The sequence below is a fragment of the Limulus polyphemus genome, unplaced genomic scaffold, assembly GCF_000517525.1.
Source record: "Limulus polyphemus unplaced genomic scaffold, Limulus_polyphemus-2.1.2 Scaffold5841, whole genome shotgun sequence".
Classification (NCBI taxonomy): Eukaryota; Metazoa; Arthropoda; class Merostomata; order Xiphosura; family Limulidae; genus Limulus; species Limulus polyphemus.
In genome coordinates this window covers 1-8618 of record NW_013671451.1, presented here as the reverse complement: position 1 = coordinate 8618, position 8618 = coordinate 1, and the positions used below count along the sequence as shown (strand labels likewise).

Below are 8618 nucleotides of genomic sequence, written 5' to 3'. Positions count from 1 at the left end.
GAAATATTTACAAACATCCCACTCCAGGAAACCATACAAATTATCTTAAAAAAAATTTTTGCCAACAATCATGAAAAATACACAACTTTTAATTGCCAACACTTCAAGGAATTGCTTAATCTCACCCTCAAGGACAACCGCTTCAGTTTCAACGATCAATTATATGACCAAATAGATGGTGTGGCGATGGGGTCACCTTTAGGACCGATGTAAGACTGTTAAAAAAATTAGTTAATTCAATCTTGGGCAGAGTTTATCCATAAATATGAACATGATGAATTTTAACTCCATTGTGAAAACAATAAAAAATGTTTTTATTTTAAGGATGACACTTCTAGGAATAAGTGGTTATCAATTTTTTTTTCTGCTGTTCAATAGTTATATGTACAATGTAGGTTAAAACATTTATCTGTTCACACACCAAAAATTAATATTTTCCTACACTGAAATAGATTCTTACCTCCTCTCACAGTCACAGCTATTCTCAGTTTGACTGCTCTCTAGTGCACATAATGAACAGTTTAAGAACTGTTACACATTGCAAATAGGAACTGTAAGAAATAGTACTGTTCATGAGAATTCACAAACACTTACTGCTTAGAACTGAAGTACTAGGTGAACTGCTTAGCTATACTGACACTAATTGTCTTGGATTATTATTATCTATTATAAATCCATTTGTATATTTAGGAAATTTTTTTCATTAATTATAAGATTAATCATATACTTTTACGTAGATTGATCTTTATATTTTAATATACAGTTGTCTGGGAAGAATGGGGAAGACTAGGTAAAAGTTAGCTCATGGGGAGCAAAACTGAGAGATGCATTTTCTTTAACTTCACACATTAAATGCAGAATGATATTTAGAGGCTTTTCTCAGGAAAACAATGTGTCTTATACGCTGTAAAATACAGTAAATATGGGATATAGAAGGAAGGAAAATAGGGGTAAAGGCAAAGTCACCTTCACAGGCAGCTGATGTTTTTAGGATGGAAGGAATGTTTGGGATATAAAAGGGCATAGGTTTTGTGGTACAAAATTCGGTGCATATCAATGGCAAACAAGACCTAACAACAACATCCAAAATCCAAAAGGAGAAGGAAATACATCTTCAAGGAAAGGTGATATAAGGCTAGTGGTTTCAAGGGAGAAATGAAAAGGGCATGAAAAACAACATTTTGATTCCAGTCTAGCAATTGAGTGGTATGGGGAAGACGATGGAAACACACAGACAGAAATAAAAGAGAAATAACTAGAGAAAAACATACAGCAGAGATGGGAAAAATGAAAGCTAGATGACATGGCAGCCCCAAATCCTGCAATGATTGAAACAGACAGCCCCATGTTAAAAAAGCATATAAAATCATATATCCAAGGTAAGGGAGCATCCATGTTGGATAAACCAACGACAGAATATTCTCCACTCAAGCTGATACACAGACATGGATGAAAAATGGACAACAAGGATGTAACATGCCTGGATAATCCCTAACCCCTCACAAACAGACTGGACAAAAGCTACATATGAAGCTGGAGTATGGAAATGGAGGGATGAAGCACCCCTGAGAGAAGTTGTGGAGAAGGGACAAGGAGAGATAATGGAGGTAGTTCCTGGAGAACGGACAGAGATGAAACCACGGTTCAGCTTGCCAGAAAGGAGTCACAAGAAGTAGATTGGATGAGAGAAATTAGTTGGGATAGAAGACAGATGGGAGGGTATGTATAAAGGAAAAGTTCTTCCAATCCTACCTGAATGCAGGAAGGAATCATAACTGTCATGACTCACAGACATGACAGAAACTGAACTATTGCCCTAAACTAATGGCTCAAGATCTCCTGTGTATTGCAGCAAGCACCCCATCTCAACAAAGAGTCATCTGCATACGAAGGTGTGGATATCTTGTCAGGAAAGAGGAATAGGTACCCCTACTGTCATGTTGCCCCTGTCTAACCACCAAAGGATGTTGGACTGAAGGGAAACAGGAAGGGATATCTGTAAATCCAGAAGGTCGCTGATGAGGTACCATTAATCTTGTAGTCCCCACTGCAAGGAATGCATGTGGGCATGACCCAGAGGTATAAGAGCCTTCAGTGATGCCCAAGTCCCCAGAAGAGACAGAAACTCTCACACAGGGAAAGAAGGTGCTGATAGTGCCCTCTGAACTAAAAACTCCATGACTCGCAGACAAAGAAGAGAAGGCTGAACTCAACTGAGTTACAAGTTATAAAACACCTCCTCTGGAAAACTCTGTGAAGAGCCAGAAGTCAGTTGTCCATATAAAGATGAAAATTGAGCCAATAAAAATAAAGAAATCGGGCAAATGACTGGACCACCCAACAGAAAATGTACAATGCCGAAGCTAGCATTAAAGGAAAAGCTCAGAATTAATAAATGTGATTCTCATGGACAAAACATAGTTAATGCCGTGAATCCTGAACAATAGGAATGTGAAGATAAGTGTCAGACACATCAGATATTGTCATCCAAAGCCCTGAAAGAAAGGCCCATCTGAGAGATAGGTAGTATTCTATGGTAAACTGAGGCATGTCAAGGAAGTGATTCAGACAGGAAAGATTGAAAACAGAACACCACTACCAGGTCTTCTTGAGGATGACAAAAAGTCAGGAATAGAATCCTGAAAGCACAGTAGAAACCTGTAGGGGAGGAACAGGGACAGGGGATACAGTAGGAGGTGTGAGGAAAAGCCTTTCTGTCAAAATTTGAATGACCCAAGGATTTGTTGAACAATAATAGGCAAGTGCATGAGCCTCTCCAGTACATGGGAGCGTGGCATTCTAACCCCCGCACATAATTGATCTGCAAAACATTCGTCATGGACACCAATATCAAGTGAAGAGGGAAAATCTAAAACTCAGAACTAGGTACTGCAGTTAATAAGGAAGGGGAGGGATCAAATGACAGGTGATAAAATGACACACAACATAACTGGCATATCAAGTCTAAAAATGGTGGCTGAGGTCTAGATGCTTCAACAGGCTGAGAACATGCCTGCACAGCAAAGGAAGGGGAGGAAGGCTGTCCAAGTCCTCATTATCCTGATCTAAGACCTCAGGTAATCACAGAATTGCTTGTAGATCAGGAGATCCCTCAGCCCACGTGAAAGAAGCCATCTCCCGCCAAACTACAGCCAACACTTTCTCCACCGATAATGCTGCTCCTGTAGCTGTTGTCACATGCTGTTGAATGCTGGAACTGTCAGTAGCCATTTTATTCATAATATTAAAATGTGAATTCATAAATACTGACTGACTACTTAGAAAGTACATGATTAACTTTCATACAATTATTTTGTAAATTATTACTATTTCAGTTAAAGTTTATATATTTCACTTGTGTAACAATATAGAAAAACAAATTGAATAAACATGATACATCATACTAGACATGTCACTACATACATGAATAAATGATTCAATGCATACTAATCATGTAACATTTCAGTTAATAAGCTCAGAAAAACTAGTTTATCTGGGTCTGTATATATTTTTGTTGAGATGAGAAAGGAAGATATTTGAACCATTATGACTGTTTCCACATAATCTCAACATGAGAATATTTATCAAGAACAACTGTAGAATGTGGACTTGCAACATATTGGAAATAGAAAATGCTTTTTGATGATAATGAGAAAACAGAGAAGAGTTCAATACTGCAACAAAAACTTGAGCTATTGAGTGCAAATCCTGTGATGCAGCATCTTCTGTTTGCAGTACTTACAAAATATAAATAGTTTATCAAGTTGTCTTGGTCATTAATATCCCTATTGGTTCTTTTGGTTGATGAGTGTTCTTCTCTTTTTGGAAAATTGTAACTGAGTGATATAATGGTAAATACTATATTTTCTTCCCTGTATGAACATAGCAACTGTCTATGGTAATGAAAGATCAGATGCTTATGAAATGATTTATAAGTGAAGAATTAGAAATATCATTGAGTGCATTTGTACAAGTAACAGATGAGAGTGGTACAAATATACTTTAAAACTAACAAGGATTCTGTTAGCAAGAGAAAAAAAAATCTGTCACTGTTAAAATGCTGCCTGACAACCCTTTAAATGTTTAGAACTATCTTTGAATTTCTGGCTAGCAAATGAACTTACAAACATGGCATTATCTAATAAAAAAAAAAAAGAGATCACTATCATTAACTGATTTCTATCCATTTAGAAAGGTAACTCAATTAGAGAGTTGGAAGTTATTAATGGCACTTAAATTTTATCCTGTCAAGATAGTTATGGCCAAAAGAAAAAACAGAGCATATACTTGTAAAATACACAGTAAACGAGTTTTTATGTGGTATTTGTTACATTCAAACTTCAAAGGTGCCAATTTAACTTAAATGAATAACTGACATATTATACTATAATGAAAATAACCACAAACTTCATACAATGGTTTTTGTTTTTCATTTGGCTCAACCAGTTTAATTAGAAAATTGCTCCCAATAAAACTTAATCAGTTATGTTTACATTTTATATTTTCATTGATGATATATACATTTGTTTTAATTTTGTATGACTGATCAACATCAGTGTAAACATTACTGCACACATGAGTCCGTTTTCTAGTTATTCATTGTTGCATAGAACAAATTTAAAAGTTTAAAGCTTGTTACAGCCAAACAGCTTAAGGTTGGTCCTGAAGAATGAAACCCTGAATGGAACTACTTGTTTTGGAGATTATAGTCACTTTTGTTAACAGTATAATATGGCTAGGGTACTCCAGTCAGTATTTCATAATATTAGAATACCTGAGTATCTTTATATTAAAATTAAAGCAATCACAAATACACAAATGTACATATTTTTAGACTGTGATCTGTAGCATGTTATGATAACAGATTAAACAAAATAACAAAAAGGCAAAACTCACTGAAAGATCTTACTGTTACTAAACTATTGTTACAATCAGAGGTGGGGGATTAGTAAAATTTGCAATTTGTTTAATCATCAGGCCCATTGGTTAATTATTCTGAATTCTCATGAGACTTGAATAGGCAAAATAATCAAAAATAGTAATAACAGAAAACATTAATTTCAATTTTCATAAGTTGCAGCACTAATAAGTTAAACTGAACTTTGAACTGATTATGAAAAACTAATAAAAAAACATAATGGCAATATTTCAATTTCTTTAGTGCACATCACTATGTGCTTTCATCTTTAGTTCACATTTCTGATATACATACATATTCGTGTTGTCTTTAACTTCATTTCTTTCTAATAATAAATATTTTATGTGCTGATTTTACTCAAAATGATACTGTATACAAGATAAACTTCATCAACACAAAACATTTTGTTTCTTACACATTTTCCTTTAATATATATAATTTTATTGTTTTATTAACTCTTATGTTAACAAAATTTGGCAGCTTATCAGTAAACATTACAGTGCTTTTATTCGCAAAATATATATATTTTTTTTTATTAAGTCTTAAGATTTGTTAAGCAATGTTTTTCTCATGCCATTTTTTTTCTTTTCACATGTTGGCTATCCAACATGCAAAGTAATTTTCATTATAAGATTAAAAATACTTTTATGCATCAGAAAATTTTCAAATTTCACATGCAAAATCTTTATAAAGTCCAGATAGTTATCAAATGTTTCTTAAGAAAAAGACTTCATATTGTATTTATTATTTTCACTAACAAATCTCTGTACGGGTTTGATAGATTTGACCAATCTTGTAACCACCATAAAAAATTAGGAAATAAATATCAATTATGCCTCTTTCATTCTAGAATGTAAACAAATTATAACACAAAAACATAAAAGTTTAGACTAAATAGCTTAAATTTCATAACATTATACATTTATATATATTTATTATATTGACCTTTCAGCCATGCCTGGCTAACAATACAGAAGTTACAATGATGCGGCAAATGTATCAAATATTACGAAACTGACCTTTAGTCTTTACAAAGTGACCTTTCTTGGCTTTGTTTTAGTAGACTAGTATTTTGTAAAATACAAGCACATTTCCATTATTATACATTATATATTTCACCATTTCACCAACAAGGACACCCATGATTTTTGAAAGATTTCATCTACCTAACAAACTGTTTTTCTTACTAATAATTAACTTGTTTTTCCATTTTTCACTATCTAATAAAAGACATATATAACTGAGTGTGCAATTAAAAGAACAGCAGAATTAAAAAAACCTTACTTGTTTAATGAAATGGTATTATCTTCGATGACCCCCAGGGAATCACTGATAAAGATTATTACTATTTAGAAATAAGTTTTTAAACTTATTTTCCTCAAACATAGAACAGTAAATAAAGAAATAAAGCAAACAATTATCTCTTCTAGATATGATCTTTGTATTCAGTTGCTGATTGACGTAGGTTGCTAAGCCTTTTAAAATTTTGCATGTGGAGGATATGAAATGAAATAATTTTTTTAGGTTTTATATATATTTACAGTTGAATAACCAAAAATTCATAACCATATCGATACCATAGAATTCCACTATAATTTATCAAGCTTAGTAACTAAGCTGTATTTGGGTCTCAAAAAATATGAAATTTCGAGCAGACTAAAAACAACCTACATACTTGAAATCTTGGTTTGAAAAAAAGAGATGGTGTCCTAACACATAAAAATGACTAAGAAAGGGGGACATTCTGAGCTTTTGAATGATTATTCACATGTCATATATTGAAGTAAGTGTATATAAGGGACCATTTCCAAAAATGGAAAGAGGTTAGTGGAGCCACTGTGTTTGATTCATTACACGAGTGATTTATCAGCAGAGAGAAAAGATAGGAGGTTCTTATTTTATATTCTAGCTTGTCAATATCGGTAATTTGAGTTCCTAAATCATATAAAACTATAGACTTAGTATGTTGACATCACAAACATCTAATTTGAACTAGTGCTGCATGCAACATACCATGTGACATACAAAAATTGATGTTTAACTGTGTTATTTATTTACTTTTAAATTAAAAAATAATATTGTAAAATTTAATTTAAAATCTACAGTTTGATACCAAACTTATTGATATAAATTCATGAAATAGTAGTTCAATAAAATTTTGAATACGAGTCATCAAACGCATTGACATGGCCTTTGACCCATGATCCATGTGGAGAGAGTAAACTGCCATGATGGTAAATCATATGTAAGAGGAGATAACCTACTGGTATGTTAAACACAAAACCAGATTATTTGCAGGACAGAAATTCAAGATTCTCCTGTTTCTTCAGGTAAAAATCAATTCTTTGAAATTACTTCACACACTTAACTCAAACAAAATGTTTAGCAGTATGTTTGATTGATTGATTGATTTCAGGAGATGAGTTTCAAGTTCTTCTAGAAACTTCCTAGTAGTATACATGTACATAATTGAAGTCTCCTAAAATAATGGTAAGCTTATCTTTAAATTACAATGATTCTCCTTTGTACACACAACAAATAAATTTAAGTCATTTACATTACTTTTAACCTTGTGCCTTGGTGAACAATAAAAACAATCCTAAATTTATGTATTTTTTCTACTTTTTCAATAAATTTTACTTTATACTTATATTTTTATAAACAAAAAGGAAACATTAAACTTTAGAATTGCAATTAAACTTTCTTCCCAAAGTTGTTTTTTTTTAAATAGTGAAATCAGAAATTTTGCCATATTTGTTTTTTAAGTGTAGAGGAATACATTAGAGCTATCAGCTTAGTGAAATGTCTGTATAAAACAAAAAATAATAAGAAGAAATATATATGTGTGGGATTCTAGTTGGGCTCCTATAATTTGGCTGAGTGGTGTTAAAACAACCCACTAAAAGTAAAACAGACAGGGATAACTTGTACTCTTGGATAGAACTTTAGTCCTGTTAGCCAAAGGTCCTGGGTTCAAACTTCAAGCTCCAGTCCCATAGTTTTTTTTCACTTACAATAACGTTTGTTTGAAAGTCTACTTTTACTGATTCATAATATGAATTAAACAAACCTACCCTTGCAATTTACAAAGTTCTACATCGTCAGTACATAATGCAATTATGTACTATTAAGGTCTATTGCATTACATTTTACTGTTGTAGTACTATACTGTACCGAGAACTGTAGTAGTACTAATATTACTAACATACACTAGTAATACTAATAGTATTACTAACAGTAACACACTTATCCATTAGTAGTACTAGGTATTGAGCAGTAGTACTAGTACTACCAGCTTGTTAGACCTATAACACTAGTATTACTAGGGATGTTATTTACCATACCACTTCCAGTTTAACTAAATAAAATAGTTAACATAAGTATGTGCGTTATGAACAGAATACTTTAAATAATATATATATATATCATTACTAAGTCACACAATATCAATGTATAAAAAAACAAGCTTACCTCGTACCAATTCTACCCAAACGGGAATAGCTGACGCATCTGTAATATATAAATATAAATTGCCAGATGGCGCTATGAAATACATATTAACATAGCATTTTCAGTTTCGTAATATTTTATAAAATACTTTTTTTTTAAATCGAAGAGTATTGTTACGTCTCTGGTCGTTTGTTAATTTCGGGTATAAATTCTTCCCGAGGAACTTCAGCGATACAAGTACTTTCTTAAA

The 8618-nt window shown here is 32.6% G+C and overlaps 1 protein-coding gene across 3 annotated transcripts in view; it reads right to left on the bottom strand.

Annotated features, from left to right (window-relative positions):
* Positions 1–8427, bottom strand: part of LOC106473044 (max-like protein X) — a 53043-nt gene extending 44616 nt beyond the window's left edge. The window contains exons 1-2 of one of the 3 annotated variants that reach the window (XM_013933723.2): positions 461–559; positions 126–215 (exon numbers count right to left, since the gene is read on the bottom strand). The gene's annotated coding sequence lies outside the window, so the exon portion shown is untranslated. Of the gene's footprint in view, positions 1–125; positions 216–460; positions 560–8389 lie in introns of those variants that run through there. The other 2 variants (XM_022401554.1, XM_013933722.2) reach the window with 2 other exon arrangements.
* Between the last annotated feature and the right edge of the window lie 191 nt (positions 8428–8618).